We start from the raw sequence: 17566 nt of genomic DNA on the forward strand, positions 1-17566 counted from the left end.
ATTGTTATTATTACATAATAATATCTAAGATATTCTTTGCTGGCATTACTAAATGATTATGTTGTATCTTTTGTTCTCAACAGTTTAACTTCTGACTTGATTAATTTTCGTCATTAAAGCATCTGACAGACTCAGGCCTCTAGTTTTATTTATCCCGCTTTCTTTCATACAGTTGTAAGTACTAAGTCTTAGGAAGGGATCAGATAAATATAAAACACACTATAATATCTATATCAGTTTAAACTTTTAGTTATTAGTTTGCCCAAAGTCAGTTTCTTCTTTACGCTTTTATCATCAGTGATATATTCTTGTTAAACAATACCATTCAGAAATATCAATAGTAAAAAAAAAAAAAAATTTCATGTGCTTTTCATTAAGTTCACATCCAGCTTTTACAAACTCACAAATAACTTTTTAGAGACAAGATCTCAAAAATATTATAACTCAAATGAGACATTTGCAACAATAATGTCAGATCTAAGTTGGTAACAAAAGTATGTCAAAAATTAATATAAAGTAAGTTTCTACACATGTAATGGATGCTTCCATCTTCAGCACACAAGCAGAAACAACTGTGGTTCAAAATAAATCTTAATGAGACTTCTTAATATTATCCAAGACCAACTGTTTACTATGAAAGACAAATGTAATCAATAATCAGGCATTTTAGGTAGAGGGGGTGGGGATAAAGTTCATATACTAAAATATCTTAATTCATAAAGTCAATAGTTTAAGCAATGACAAAATAAAATTATCTATTAAAAGATCATCACCAGTAACTTTTGGAGGAAGAGAAGACTTATAATGAAACCTCATTCATTAAATATCAACACAGCAACAAATTTGATACAAACTATGTTGAATCTCTATTTAAAGATCAGTTTCCAATCAAATGTTCTTTCTAATATTATAATAAAATACTGTATAAAAAAAAAACATTCTAGTCATACATGAACAAACTTTGTATAAATTCTATTTGTAAAACAAACAACTGAAACCTTTCATTAAGAAGCTAATACATATCTGTTATATAAAAATGTCTTCTCAAGCCAAACAAAGGATCTCAGCTCTAGAAGTGCTGGTAATGGTATGAAGAAGGAAATCTTTCTCACAAGAGATGGGTATGTATATTTTCCAGCAGCTGTATGAATAGGAACATAAAAAATGACATACAGAGACAACAAAACAGCAGACATGAACTAACATCCCAGAAGTTGGTTGTCAAATACCTTTAAAACACATCTTCCTAGAAAAAACACCCACATCTTTTCTAAGTCACTTCATGATATCCTAGTTGGCTCATTACTTTAATTTCTCAAAAGAGATTTGCTTCATATATTTTAGCAATCAATCATATGCAACAATGTACTTGTAATTTACTGTGTCAATATAACAGTACCAAATATTCCTATTCTAGCCTTTGATCAACTTAACTACCACTGTTGTTTTACCTGATTTAATATCTCATCTTAGGAATAAGCTTTTTTCCCAGTGGTAAATTAACATTTTGCAACTTATATATCTTAGTGGGGAAAAAATAGATAAAATGAATCTACAATAGAATGTGTTTACCTCTATACCTAATCACATAACATATTATTCAAGTGAAAGCTTCAACAGAAAATCTTAACTTAAATATAGTACATAAATAAAATTATTTTCTAGTTTGTGTGAAAAAATGCTTTCTAACATAGGAACAAGGTTGCAAATTGAATGGTACTTATTCTATTGACCTCAAAAGGCTAAAAGGCAGAGTCAATCCCAACAGATTGGAACTCAATATAAAATAACATAACTAAATATCACAAGGCATTTTGTCCATTTTACCAATTCTGTTGTTTCTCAAGTCAGCATCAATTGACTAGACCTATAGTATATCATACTTTTTTATTTCAGCATAGTGCATATAAGACTACACTAACCTTCATCTGTCTAAGATTATAAGATGTGATTGGCAAGAAATTTGGCTGCTATTTGCAGAAGGTTGAATGACTATATATATTCATTTATACTAGTTTAATAAACATGAGGCCTGCTTTGTAAACCAATCAACAGTATTTATTCCAGAGAATTTCTAATAATATCAACTTGTAAACTAAAAGAGCAAATCAAAATATCAAAAAAAAGGCAAGCGTAAATTTTCCTCTAAAACATGTACAAATTCAAAGATAGTATTAAGTTACTAGCAAATGCAAACAGATATGTTCACAAATTCCAGTTGATTGGGCTTACACCTAATGATTAAAACTAAACAGTATTATAACTATTTACTACTTTATGCTTTACAATGGTTAAATTGTCACAAAATATTTATGAAGAGTGCTGAGTTTTGAACCTCATATTACTACTACAAGCCAATGAAGGAGCTTCTATGTGATCACTCAACCTGCCAGAAACAGCAATCAAATCCTCTTCATTACACCTCAATATCTTAAAAGGTACATATACATTGGATAAAATAACTCTAGATACACTATGCCTGAGAAAAATGAGATGGTCATAGCTGCATTGCCATTTGATCATAGATCTGATTTATCAGTGCCTAAGTTTTTGAGGGAACTTAGTTTTCTATCTTTCAGGAGTAAAGAAACTAGTAGTAATAATGTAGTGTAGTGAAGATAGGGACCTAATTAGAAATATGAATGATTCCTTACACAAGTATGAAGTCAATGTGAGAAGAGACATTGGAAAATATGACACTTATCTCAATCCAAAGAACTTTGAAGAAGCAGTTCTTTGACAGGGAATCAAATCTGTATTGTGAGAGCAATTCACTGATACCTTTTTATGGGCTTAATCATAGGAGGAAGGGCGGTGCTCATTACCTTTCTTATAGGGCCTCTGAGACAAAAGAGAAGCAAAGAAGTTATCATCTGACTCGAAACTTGGCTTGAATGTTTGCAACAAAATGGATTACACTAAAGGCAGATGGTGGTGTTTAAAGAGAGAATGGATTGGTCCTACTATCCTAGAACAGAAACAGTGCCTCTGACAGATTTCCACAACATTTGCATCTACCAAATTTTACATGGCTTTGGTCAACCTGAGGATAATTATGATGTTCTACACAGTTGGATCAAACTAGGAGCTGCAAAGTGAACTACCAACCACACACTTGTGCCTGTGTCCATGTTGTCCATAATAGAAATCAACATGTTTATTTCCAACAGCTAATGAGCACCTAAGATTAAAGTGCTTTGCCTAGAAACAGAATACTTGCAGTAGACTTGAAGTCATGATCCATGAACAGGTGGGTTAATATTTTATCCACTCATCTGCATTGCTTCTGCATTACATTAAGAACCAAAATTAATTTAGGGACAGCCTATTTGTTCACAAGAAGTCCTAAAAATTGTGAACAAAAATCATTAAAGAAGATTTACAAAGGATGGGATAACATGGGGTAAATAAATGGTTAAGAAAGGACAAGCTGATAAGTCCTAAAAGCAAAATAAAAGCTAAACAAACATTTATTATATTTTAGTATATATAGTATGTATTCATACAGTATATAGCATTTTCTGAAGGTTTGATGAAGAATTTGACAGAACCAGTATCTTCAAACAATTGAAAACAAATCTCTTATAACTTGCTAATACAAAGAAGTACCTAACATAGAACATATACAATTACACAAGCAAATGAAAGCTACAAGTTTAGGAACAAAAAGTACATGAAATTTGATGTTTTAAGGGTGGTTGTTTTTTTAACAATAGGTATGGAGTATGTGCAATAGTAAAATAGTTTCTGTATAATCCAGATTCACTTGTCTTCATGATATATCAAAAATGTGAAGGTTTCTTGTTACAGACTGTATACACTAAGATTCTGATAATTCCAAATTTTCCTACTGCTAACTTATAAACTAATATTCTTCACAGAAAACTAATATACCTAGATACTGACATAAAATGGAATGTTCAACAGATTTTCAACAGAAAACATTTTGTAAACAGGAATGAAACAAGTGTATCCAAATTAAAAGGAAGTTCAACCAAACAGCCTGTTTAGAATATGCTTTATAGAAAAGACAATCCACTGTATTTGATATCCTACTCTAAGTACTATTTTTCCATACATATTTGAATGTCTGCAATGAATTACTATTAATACAAATATAATTTGTAAGACTTTTAACTTCATCTTTAAAAATAAAACTTCCTTTTTTAATATCAGTACTTCATTTCAATTGAGTTGATCTCCCATCATCATCAAATATCTTATTCCTGGAAGTGTGTGTTCGCAACATAGTGGATAAGAGCATTATTACTCATAGTGTACATGAGGTGGTATGAAAAGGTTCCCAGACTAGTTATGTTTAACAAAAAATAATTTAGTTACCTAAGTTTTAACATCATCTTCATAATAGTCACCCTGCAGAGCAATACACTGGTCCCAGCGTTCCTACCACTTTTGAAATCCTGCCTCAAAGTCATTTTCCATAAATGAGTCACAAACCTTCTGTGATTCACTCTGGATCTCGACAAGTGTTAAAACAGCAACATCTGAGCTGCATTTTCATCTTGGGGAGGAGATGGAAGTCCACAGGTGCAAAATCTGGCAAACAGGGCAGGTGTAGAAGCAATACCATGTTGTTTTTGGTGAGAAATACATGAGTGAAAAGAGCTTGGTGAAGAACCCAATACTTCGCACTCCACAGATCCGGTCACTTACGCCAAATATCCTCCCTCAAACACTTCCAATATGTCACAGTAGAACTCTCGATTGATGGTCTGGCCCTGGTGGACAAATTCTCGATGACAATACTACATTTCAGGGGGATGACACTTTTGTCAGGTCTTCCAGACCGCTCATCGTCTTCTCGCTTTTGAAGGGCCTATGCCATTGAAACATTACATAAGACCCATTGCCTTGTCGCCATAAGCTTGCAAAAGCATGCTCAATGTCTCTGTAGAAGATTCCCCAAGTTTAACACACAATTTCATGTTGGCTCTTTGTTCCTGTCCATGACAAAATCACACACTACAACATACACAAAAACACAAATTTCACAACTTGCAAAGTAAACACAGCAATGTCACTCAGCACACTGTCTCATGAAGGTCACTGCTAGCTCTCACTGTGTTACAGAGCTAGTCTGGGAACTTTTTGGTACAACCTCATATTAGAAATAAAGATTCCTACTTCAAACCCGATTCAGAGAACGAACTGATTTAAACAGAGTAGATGTAAATGTGAATATGTGAATATTAAAAGAGATTACATGTTCAAAAAATTATAATCATACATAAACCAAGAGTTAAACCTCTTGGGACACCTGGGCTGATTGATCAGCCCAAGTGATATAAGCTGAAAGGACTTTGAAGTCAATCCATCAACCCAATGAAATAAATGGTTGGTTTTGAAATGTAATAGACAGTCAGAGATCATCTTTCAGTAGATGTATTTCCTGTTGTGCAATATTGACAAAGTTGCCATTTTTGCCCCAAAGCATTTAGTGAGTTTCTGTTCATTTTTACCTATAAGTACCCACTGCAAAGATGAGCAATTCTGATGAAAGTTATGAGGCAAGTAGTGAGTTTGATACAAATGATTCTGGTGAGTTTGAAAAAGGCACAGATGAGAATATTGAAGAATCTGTGAAAAGTGAAACAATGTGAAGAAGAGAGTTATTCTGGACCGATGCCGTGGTTCAGTATCCGTGATACTGAACTGGATTCATGATGATCCCTACTAGTTTGAGTCCACTGGACCAAAAAACATGCCACCAAAAGAAAGTGCTCCTGTTGCAGATTTCCTGCTGTTTTTGACAGACTCATTGACAAAACTTTTCTTGACAAAGACAAACTGTTATGCAAGACAGTTTCTGGCCAAAACCAGACTGAAACTTACATCAATCACCAGGAAATGGACCCCAACATCAGGTGCAGAGATAAAGGCACTCATTACTGCAATTCTCAATGTGGGGCTACTGAGAAAACCAACCATCAAACCCTATTGGTCTCATTTGACATCACAAACTACACCCTGATTCAACCAGCTGATGACCAGATGCAGGTTTGAACTTGTGTTGAAATTTTTTCACATGGTGGATAATAGGAATAAACCAGGTCCTCAAGACGTGAACTATGATCTTTGTACAGAGTTTTCTCCAATCATTGACCATGCAAATAGGATGTTTCGTCACCACTATTCACAACAGAGAAGTATGTGTTGAAGAAAATTTGACAGGGACAAAGAACAGAACTCAGCTGATGGAGTATTTGCCCAACAAGCATCACCACAAATGGGACATCAAGTTGTGAATGTTGAGTGACTGTTTCAGCTTATCTACTGGGCTTTGTCTACAGAGGTAAGCAAGACAGAAAATGAAACAGGTCTGTCCCATCATGTTGTTACGGAGCTGCTGAGGTTTGGGAACTATCTTGACAAAGGATATCCTGTTTTTGTGGACAGTTTTTTACCAGAATGCCCTTAGTCCATGAACTGACTGGAAACAGCAACCACATCACGAGAACAGTTCAGAAAAACAGAAAGGAGCTTTCAAAAGACCTAAAAGTACAGCTAAAACCAGGCGAGAGTCTTAACTTCAGAGTGGAACAAATCTTGGTCACAACATTCCACGAGAAGTCCCCCCCCCCCAAAAAAAAATGCTGTGCTGTTGCACTCTACCAAGGAGAAAGTTGAGAGTCAGCAGGTGGAAGTGAGAAGACGAGGCCAAACCTGTGGATTTGCAGTACATGCTGGCAACCTCTTTTCTGTGCTTGCATACAAGTACATGGGAGGGGTAGACCATGTCGACATGTTGCTGTATAGCTATCTAGACAAGAGAAGGACACTAAAATACTGGAAAAAAATAACTTTCAACATTCTCTCCAGAATACTGAACTCATATATACTTTACAAGGAACACACATCAGACTGACATGTCATACCTTGATACAGGTTTTGTGTTTTAGTTGTTATGGCCTTGATCAAGGATTACATGGACCCTCTGAGGAGACTAGAGGCATGGTCACCATCCCTCAAGACAAAGAAAAAGATTGTTGTGTCTGTAGTGACATGAGAATGCCTGGGGGATGAAAAAGGTCCAGGACCATGTGTCAGAAGTGTAAAAAAGGCCTTCGTGGACCATGTTTCTCCAAACACAAGTGCTAGCTGTCATACAGTTAAATATTTTTGCATAAAAACTTTGTGTGATTTAGTATAGCTTTAGTTTTACTTATGTGTGTGTGTGTGTGTTTGTTTTTTCACAAATATTTATGCTTATTATTTTATTTATAATAAAGCATTAAGCAAGGTTTATCAGTATATATCACCTATGTTCATAAGTCTATGAGAACTCCCAGGTAGATACTTGACCTGTTCATGTAACAGCAACATTTCCCTCTACAAATTACCATATGGTTTATGTTCTCTAAACCACAGAGCATCATACTTATGCTAAAAGTAGGGCTTCTACAGTCAATCAATTGACTACCTCTATAGTTCTGCTTCAACAAATTACTTTTCACAACATTAATTTAACTTATATAATTTCTTTCAGTTGACAATTATTGACAAATAATCAAATATGATAACTAAGAAAGGAACAAGACCACAAACTAAGGAGGGGGGATACAGTTGATTAGATCAAGCTCAGTACTTGGCTCTTACTCGTTTATAAACCCTAGAAAGACAATTAGTAAAATATAAATCATGAAAAGAGCCTTTTATTAATTTATAAAACTGATAAAAGATAAATATCAATATTATGATTAACAAAGGTCAGAACATGATTAAAAGTGCTCCAGCATTGACCATATCATCATTGTTTAACATCCATCTTTCATGCATGTATGGGTAGGATAGTTGACAGGAGTTGACCAAGTAGAAAAACTACCCTAGGCTACAGTGTCTGTTTTGGCAGGGATTTTACAGCTGGATGCCCTTCTTAACACCAACCACTCCACAGAGTGGACTTTGGTATATCAGGATCCATATGGTCTGAGGTGTTTTTTATTTAAGATAGGTGAGATTTGAAGGAGATTTGGTTATTTCTACTTGGTTGAGTATCCACGCAGAATCTCTATTGGCTTGCAATATTAGATTACTTTATTAAATACAGGGCTAGAAATTTATAGAAGGAAATGAAACTGATGTTTGTCTTTTGCACAAGCAGCAGCAGCTTAAGTAGCTTCAACTAGGAATAGAAAATGGTTTTTAGACCCTTTTCTAGAGGCTTGCTTCTTGCTCTAGATTGTTCTCCCATTGAATAACAGATAAAAAATATATATATATCACAGTTAATCACACAAATATAACAAAGAATCACACAAATAAGTAAAATTGGTTATATGTGCAAGAACAAGAAATTCAGTTATGAATGCGGACAATATATTGGACATTATAATTTTCTGGGTGATTAACTTCATCTATAGTGTGTATATTTGTAGCATCTACACTAGACTTTGATAAATCTGATCCATAATCATAAATAAGGTATGTTCTTGGATTTGAAGAATCCAAAGGCTACATTCAAACTAGAAACCTTTTTTAACTGAACTATGGATATGGATATATATATATATGTATATATATATATATATATATCAAACCAAATTCGACGACTGGCACCCATGCCAACCTTTCCTTCATTGGACACTAAACTCTGCTTGCGAAGACCTGTTGGGGCAAGTGAAATCGAAATTGTAATTGAACCAAATTCGATGACTGGCACCCATGCCTGTGGAGCGCTAACAGCACCGTGCAAGTGACACATAAATAGCACCATTTGAGCATGATCATTATCAGCGTCGCCTTACTGGCACGTGAAAAAACATTTGAGTGAGGTCATTGCCAGTGCCGTGGGACTAGCTCCTGTGCAGGTGGCACGTAAAAAACAGCATTTGAGCGTAGCCATTGCCAGTATCGCCTGATTTCCCCTCGTGCCGGTAGCATGTAAAAGCACCCACTACACTCACGGAGTGGTTGGCGTTAGGAAGGGCATCCAGCTGTAGAAACTCTGCTAGACGAGATTGGAGCCTGGTGCAGCCATCTGGTTCGCCAGTCCTCAGTCAAATCATCCAACCCATGCTAGCATGGAAAGCAGACATTAAACGATGATGATGATGATATTATATATATATATATATATATATATATATACACACACACACACACATAAGACCTTGCTTGGAAACAGGTAAAGGTTGGCGACAGGAAGGACATCCAACCATAAAAAATCTACCTCAACGAATTCTAACTACCACATACGCATATATATATATATATACACGCGCGCAAGTGTGTAAGCACGTGAGTGCATTTTGTTTTGACATCATACAATAGCTCTAAAAAAGCCAAGCCATTTATTTCTGATCTGTATAAACATGTTCACCATAAGGAAATATTACCTTGCTTGGAAATAGGTGAGCGTTGGCAAGAGGGAGGACATCAAGACATGCAATATCTGCCTCAATCAATTCTGTTTGACCCATGTAAGCAGGGAAAAGTGGATATTAAAACAAAATGAAAAATTTTGTTCTTTTCCTTTATCACACTGTCATTTGGAATATGTCTCATCCAAAAGTATACAATAAAAACAAAATTGCAAATACAGTAAATTTATTGTATCATTGATATTTTTTTTTTTTATCAGATGCCAGAGGGCCTTGTATGTCAATATCTAGGGAATTGAGACTTTTAGCAGTAACCTATAAAATAAAAGTATATTTCTTTAAAAAAAAATTAGCTAGCACTGCCAGAGAATGAGTTATATAATGTTGTATGCTATCAAGGAGAAAGGTGTTTAGTAATCATAATATTATACTGCAAACTGAAAATTATGAGAATCTTCAAAACTAATTTTAACCTTTCTTTAATATTGTTGGCTCTAGGACTACATTTTATTGAATCAACTAACTTTATAAGAAAACTACCAAGAAACAAGACAAATTAAATGTAAGAGAAACACTAGATATGCAACTCTGAGTTTGAAAACAAGTTGTTTATAAATTGTTGATGAAACTATAGAAATGAATAGATTTTCACACAAAACATTTTTCATACCAACTGCATAAAATTGGGTCTGAGAAAAATATGCAAGCTCTGGTTTAAAATCTCAGAAAACTGCAAATATGAACTTGGCACAAAGTTAACTCATTAAAAAAAAAGATGACATTGATATATCCTACCAAGTTATTTGGGGGTAAGGTAAATCAAAGGAATTGATTTCTTGCAAAACTGAACAAAAATTCAAGTATTAAGTTACAGCTAACATTGCTGTGTTCATAGAGAAAAACTTTTGGAAAATCAAGAGAATAGTTAAGGAAATTTGATAATATATAATTGCTACATTCGTGCCCTTCACAGTTGAAAAATATGCATAACTCTCTTTTACTGAACAGAAATATAGTTATGATACCTGCTTTTCAGCTACTATTGGAAGAAGTAACATGGTATGGTTTCAGGCCATGACCTAAATTGACAGCAGTTCCAACTTTAATATCACAACCATAGTACCTCATTACAGTAAAACAATCAGTCTCTCTTCATTCCTTAGCAACAATCAAAGTGCTAGTCAACACTACTTGTTCAGACTGAATAACATTTATTGAAGTTAAATGGATCTTAAGATTTACTGATCTCTTCTGACAAGACAAAAGTACCAAGAAGGCTTAAGCCTTACTTCAAATAGATCTGAAACATAAAGGAAGTGATACAATGTCAAAAAGAAACTGAAACTGGATTCTTATGTACCAGTTGCTTACCATTATTAATCAACAGTTCTGATCTAAGTTATCTTTTTCCTTTTACTAGGAACAAAGCAAAATTTGCAAGAGGGGAACATTGTTTATATAATCAATACATCTTTATACATTTTGAAAAGATGAGAAAGTAAAGTTGATCCAAGCAGAATCTAAATTCAGAACAGTTGAGTTCAGCACTGAATAGCATTAATATCTGCTATTTACTAACATGAATGCCACTATAGCCCTCCCTGTCAGTTCAGATTATAATATCAATCCTTGATTTAGTTTCACTCAATAAAAATAGGCTTTCTCAGGATGTGATATAGAAAGAAATATAAAAGATTTATGGGAATATGTTGAATAAAACTAAGATTATAGGTCTATGTGTGTATGTTATTGATAATCAATGAGAAAACTATTGAAGATGAGTTCAACCAAAATTCACAAAACCCAACAGAAATTACAAAATTTGAGTATGTTAGGTACAGAAACATTTGTCTGGAGCAAGTGCTGCTCTAAACATCAATGCAACTTATAGAACAGGACATAAATCCTATTATTTTCAAATGGCAATACATTGAAAAATGACAATCACAATAGAATAAACTGAATAATTTGAAGTAATAAAAATGTGAAACATTAAGTGATATCACCATATTTAGACAGATCTAGAACTTAGTGCTTTTACCATATATTAGCAGAGCAAAATGAACCTGCTTACTTTCAATCATTCTATTTATTTATTTATGTGTTTCAGCCAAGTGGCTGCGGTCATGTTCGTATTTTAATATCAATTTAAGAAGCAGGCAAAAATTATTTATTAAAACTCTAGAAAATGTTTAAACTTTCAACTTCAAATAAACTGAAACCTTTGAGTTATCTAAAGATTCATTCTCTGAGAAAACACATTAGTAACAAATTCTTTTATTCGTTTGTCATTTGACTGCGGCCATGCTGGAGCATTGCTTTTAGTCAAGCAAATCGACCCCAGGATTTATTCTTTGCAAGCCTAGTACTTGTTCTATCTGTCTCTTTTGCCGAACCGCTAAGTTACGGGGACATAAACAGACCAGCATCGGTTGTCAAGCGATGTTGGGTGGACAAACAGACACACAAACATATACATATATATATATATGTGTGTGTGTGTGTGTGTGTATATATATATATATATATATATACGACGGGCTTCTTTCAGCTTCCATCTACCAAATCCACTCACAAGGCTTTGGTCGGCCTGAGGCTGTAGTAGAAGGCACTTACCCACTGTGCCACACAGTGGGACTGAACCCAGAACCATGTGGTTGGTAGCAAGCTACTTACCACACAGCTACTCCTGCGTTGTGGGTTTTTTTTTTTTTTAACAGGACATATTGGATTAGGATAACTTCAACATGATTGACCAATCTATTATTTTATTGATATGAAACTATTCACTTAGTCAAAGTGTAGAATCAACTTTTAAGGCTTCACAGAACATTTGCCCCATTGATTATTATTTTCTTTCTTTATTATGGGACAAGCCTACATTAACCTAGTTTGTGCATGAAATCAATCACTGTTGAGTTATCAGAGAAAGTACATGTAGAGTTCTGCTGAAGGACTTTTTTTAAAATACATATTTCATTTCATCTCATTACTAGAAATATTTTCTTCATAGTTTTTAATCAATTAATGCTGCTTCCTTCTTTTTAAGTAAAAGAACAAGGAAAATTGATTGTTAATTGTTGTGAATCAAAAATTACCTTGAGATTTCATTTTATGATCAAGAATGATATTTTTTTTAAACATCAATAAGCTGTTATGAAATTTCCAAGTGTTTGTTTTATTTATTTATTACAATAAAGTATACATTTTGGAAAAGTAAAAAAAAAAAACAAATCGCTGATTTAATTAGCTCTGCATCATTGTCAAGAGGTTAAACTTGCAACACATTTAAATCACCAACTTAAATATTACCGCTCAAATCCAATGAATTTTAAATAGAAAACATGATACTTGGCCAAACTGATCACAAGACCTCGCTGACTCAAATCAACTGGTTATTCCAACTTATTTTTCCTATTAAATATAGATTTCTAACACAAAGCACAAGGTCATAAACTCTGTGGAAGGATATAGGTAATTCAGCTGACCTGGCACTTAAATGAAGCATCAGAATGACAGAAGCAAAATTAACCTTCACATGATTTGAATTCAGAATGTTCATGTATTACTGAATTTGATATAACATGATTTTTACCTATAGACCAGTACAGATGTTTCTGTTCTCTTGTACTGCTCAAATTATAACTCAGACATCCTTTACTCTCCACTAAGGCTCAAACTACCCATTCCCGAATAAGCTATATTACTGCAACTTTTTTTTCTAGCAAAAGATTTTTTTTTACTACTTCACATATACTTTCTCATATCAATAAAACACGGTTTTGCATTGAAACTGTGTCAGACATCCAGCTACAAATCGAAGAAATAGAATTTTATATTTTAATTCATTGAGGCATCACAAATTTCCTCATTTCTTAGGTGGTGATTGAAGGAGACTAGATTCAGTATGGTTTTATTGTTGCTTTCTTCAGAATCATAGAAGGATGTGCATTCAGCATTGCAATCTGAGACATTTGTCAATTATACAGTACTATCAAAATTACCACCAAAGTTCTATGCACAGCTTTGTTGAATGAGCCTTGAAGAATTAAATGCATCAAAGATGCTGCAAAACTTAGGACATCCTTACTGTCATACTCATTTTTACATCTGCCCCTTCATTTCATGTTGACATGGGTTGGGTAGAACTTCTTGAAGTAGTGATTTATATAGTGGATGCTTATCATGCCTCTAACATGCAGAGATACAATGTACCTATTCTAAAAACTAAAACACAATACATACAAGGAAAAGACCAACCTTTATGCAAGTAGCATGATACTTTATGAAATTAGTCAATTATAAATGACAGAAATACTATTTCATTAAAATATATAATGGAAGCTGCAGTTATAATTCAATTGCAAAAACAAAAAATGTTTTATGTCCTACATTTTCCCTCTTAGTTACCTGGTACATATGTGGGTCAAACCTGGGTGATGTTTGTGAAATGGAGTCTATACATGGACTTCTTGTTAAAGTGAACTTTCCAACAAAGCTGAAAGTCCCAAATTTAAAACAATTGTTCATTTAACAAATATAACGTGGCATCTTCAAATATTTGAGACATTACAGTACACAACAAAATGAACTGGCTCTTCAACTAAAATTGAATAAAATTATACAACACACATATTTAACTCTTCTGATACCAATCGATCCATTTTAAAGTGATATTTAAACTTTTTATATAAAACTTTAATCTTTCAAATATCAACTTCAAGTCAATGAAGTTAGTTGCTTTGATAATATCCCCTAACATTATTTTCAAAATTATAGAAGTTCATATGCTATATATAAATTTCATTAGCCATTTAGTCACGAAAATGGTTAAAGGTACCTCAAATAGACAATTCAAACGTATTGTTTTTAGATATTGACTTTTGCTCACTGATTAATTAAAAGAATTCTATCATAATTTAGCCTACAGGATGAACATATAGAAGGTCCAGCATTGGCTGCTCAGTATTTAGGCAATATATGATGACCTACATGAAATACATTTCTTTCATATTATTAATACCAAACAATCTGAACATTTTGCAACAGTACATATACTAACTGACCAGTTATAATAAATGAGAGTTTGTTTTGTTTTTTTGTCTTTCCAAGTCTTAATTTTATTTTAATGGGAGAAGGGGAAAACCTATTAACTACTTGTAGAAACTGAAACAAAATGAGAAAAAGTCGTCGATAGAAATAGTCTAGAATAGTGAAATATATCCAATAAAAATTAATATACAACGATATTTATATAAAATGTTTCAAAATGTTGAATTTATTACAATCTAAGACTAAATTTATTTTCACTTGTAATCAATATTGACGGTTGAACAACCGGGTAACATTGTCAACATAAATGTTACTGTCTGTTGTTAAGCACCGAGTCAACCGTGATCGAGAAGACATGACCAACCGCATTCTACCCGTGACCAACCTGTCTATTTTGGATGCTACTTCTAGCAGATCGAGTGATCACAGAGAGGCTCTTTCATAAGCTCGACCAGAATGAGTGATATGCAACTTAGTTCAATGATAAATTACTAGCTACAAATATTATTTAACTTGTTTGGACCTACAAAATTTCCATGAATGGTTGGATACAGAAAAAGATAATCAGTATTACTAATTAAGATACAAATTGAAAACAATTAATTCAAGATCTGTTTTGAGAATCGAGATATCAAAGCTTTTTATAGATACAAATACCTAAAATTTAATGTACTCTAGTTTGAAAAACAAAATTATCACGGTAATTTATAATATATTATAAGTTTTTGTTGTTTTTTTTTAATATCTGTAATCATTAACCGAACCAACTTTTGTTAATGACTTCCATTTTATTATAAATTCAGTGGATTCATGAAAAAAAAAACTGTCATAAATATTTGGCTGAGAGAGAAACAAAGCAACAATAATAACAGGTTTAAGAACGAATCTGAAATTCAGGCTTTCAGATTGATTTGGAAAACATTTCAAATTATAACGTAAAGTAAATTATCTATTTTCATTAGCGGAAGTTGACAACTCTCAGAATTCAGCATTTGAATAGAAAAAAAAAATTACTTAAGATTTCATCGACTACAAAAGCTGCCAACCTGTCAAAACTCCTTTAGGGTACACAAGAATAGTGATGTTAACAAAGCAGAATTAGAGACATATTCCCAAAATGGAGGGATTATTAAACAGCAAACACAATCCACACTACGAAATATCTGGATTACCAACAAACAAATAAGCATCGAATAGGAAGATATAAGCAATAATAAACATTATCAACTAAACAGGAAGTGGTTAAATAGCAAAACCTTCCTAACTTGATTTTTTTTTTCAGCAACAACCCCGGGAAAAATTAATTTTTTGATTTTATTGAAAAGTAATACAATTTTTTTTAAAGTAAAAATATAAATGGAGACAGAATGATTTCAACTCCATGGCAGGCTGACTATCATCCATTTTAAGTTCGATCATTAAAAATAGAGTCGCTGTTAACTTTTGCATATATACACCCCCACACACATACTGAAAACAACCACTGCCGCCACTGTCTTATTAAATTTTAATATCATTAAAAAAAAAAAGCACTTTTAAAAGTAGAATCAGATTGGCCTGAGACCTGCCCCACCTTGCTTCTACTTACCTGACATGAGGTGGGTTTTAACAGTGTTTTTATTGATAATAGTCAGGAGGAGACAACAAGAGCCAAAAATCATGTCACACATGGACGTATAAACAAATGACTGGAGCTTGTATATAGGCTGACATTCAAACATATTGTTATATAAAAGAATTTGAGAAGAAAAATGAGCAACAGCTTCGAATGACATATGGACAAAAAATAGCAAACATAAACTATACTAAAACTCATGCAACCACATAGACACAGCAAAGATATAGTTCTCTTCTATTCCTTTACTGGCCAGTTCAACAAACTAGAACGCCTTGACTGATCTCACTAAACAATATTCTCTGCTCAAGATTAATGAGTTAAGAGGTGGAAACTGGAAACCCAAAGAAGAAAGAAAAATAACCAAACAAGCATTTCTACAAAAGGAGATACAAAGAATAGAGCGAAACACTCTTCCAATGGGTTGTGAAGTCCGTTTGTATGAAATAAGGCCAACATCTTAAATCTGGAATATTGAAAGGAGGCCGAAATTTCGGCACAGTCCTAAAGCTAACACCCTGCCACGCTCAGTGAGATTATCAACCAGTGCTGGTCATTGCATTTTAAAGGTAAGTTTTCAAACGGGCGTGTGAAGGCAGGGTTCGAGATAAACTTGAACGATTAAATCATTTCATATTTTATACTACCGTAAATACGAACGCAAAACTCCTCGAGAGTGGAGCCCATAAGGTCGCGACCAGAAACGAGGCGGAACCGCACAACCTCCAGTGAGTTCCGACTACTGTCAGCTTTGAAGGACAACACAGTATAGAAAAATGAAACAGCAGACACGCAATACACTTCGAACAATATCAAATAAAACTCTGAAAATAATGGGTAAAAAGTAGAATGAACTATTACGTTTTTTCAATCAGTATAGAAATTTAATTTATCTTTTTAAAATGCTCTTAATCCGAGGTTACCCCCCGACGCTGTTGCGAAACATTCAAAATACTACCATGATAAACTGTACAAAACGCTTTCGCATTACTTGTTTTGAATTCAGTAATCCAAGGAGAAGACCTTGTCACGAATAAATTTTAAAATAAATACCTTTAAAGGTGTTAAACCTTCCTACGAAGTCACTTGTATCACATACGCCATCGAACAATAACAACCGCCGCCATTTGCAATACTGCTACTGGGCATGCGTTAATTAGGTCAGGAATTCTGGGAACGAGGCCTGTTAGTGGCGCGATCCCAGGGTTAAACTTCTACCTTACCATCTCGTGTTCGAACCTCACTAACATTTCGAATTGTATTTTTTTTTTAAATCTCAAATGATGGCTTTATTTTGGAAAGGGTAAAAATACTAAACATTGTGACAATTTAGAAGACAATATCAATGCGTCTTACTCGTAAGTTGGTTAGCTCTCGATCAGGTAACTTACTGTTGATCATCATCTTAGTGAGCTAACCGTGAAGAAAAACAGCCTGTTGGTTTCCTGAATTAAATATGAACCTACACTTCGAACATGCAGAAAGTAATGTTCATTTATCTTCATATTGAAAAATCCTCATATTACTCTTCCCTTATAAGTTGTGAAATCGTATTATT

The 17566-nt window shown here is 33.7% G+C and overlaps 1 protein-coding gene across 8 annotated transcripts in view; it reads right to left on the bottom strand.

Moving 5' to 3' along the window:
* LOC106875131 (uncharacterized) overlaps positions 1 to 17142 on the bottom strand; it is a 99440-nt gene extending 82298 nt beyond the window's left edge. For all 8 annotated transcript variants that reach the window (XM_089350892.1, XM_014923118.3, XM_014923119.3 and 5 more), the window contains exon 1: positions 17062 to 17142. The gene's annotated coding sequence lies outside the window, so the exon portion shown is untranslated. The remainder of the gene's footprint in view (positions 1 to 17061) is intronic.
* Positions 17143 to 17566: the final 424 nt, after the last annotated feature.

Source organism: Octopus bimaculoides, chromosome 4, assembly GCF_046866305.1.
Source record: "Octopus bimaculoides isolate indiv1 chromosome 4, ASM4686630v1, whole genome shotgun sequence".
Taxonomy (NCBI): Eukaryota; Metazoa; Mollusca; class Cephalopoda; order Octopoda; family Octopodidae; genus Octopus; species Octopus bimaculoides.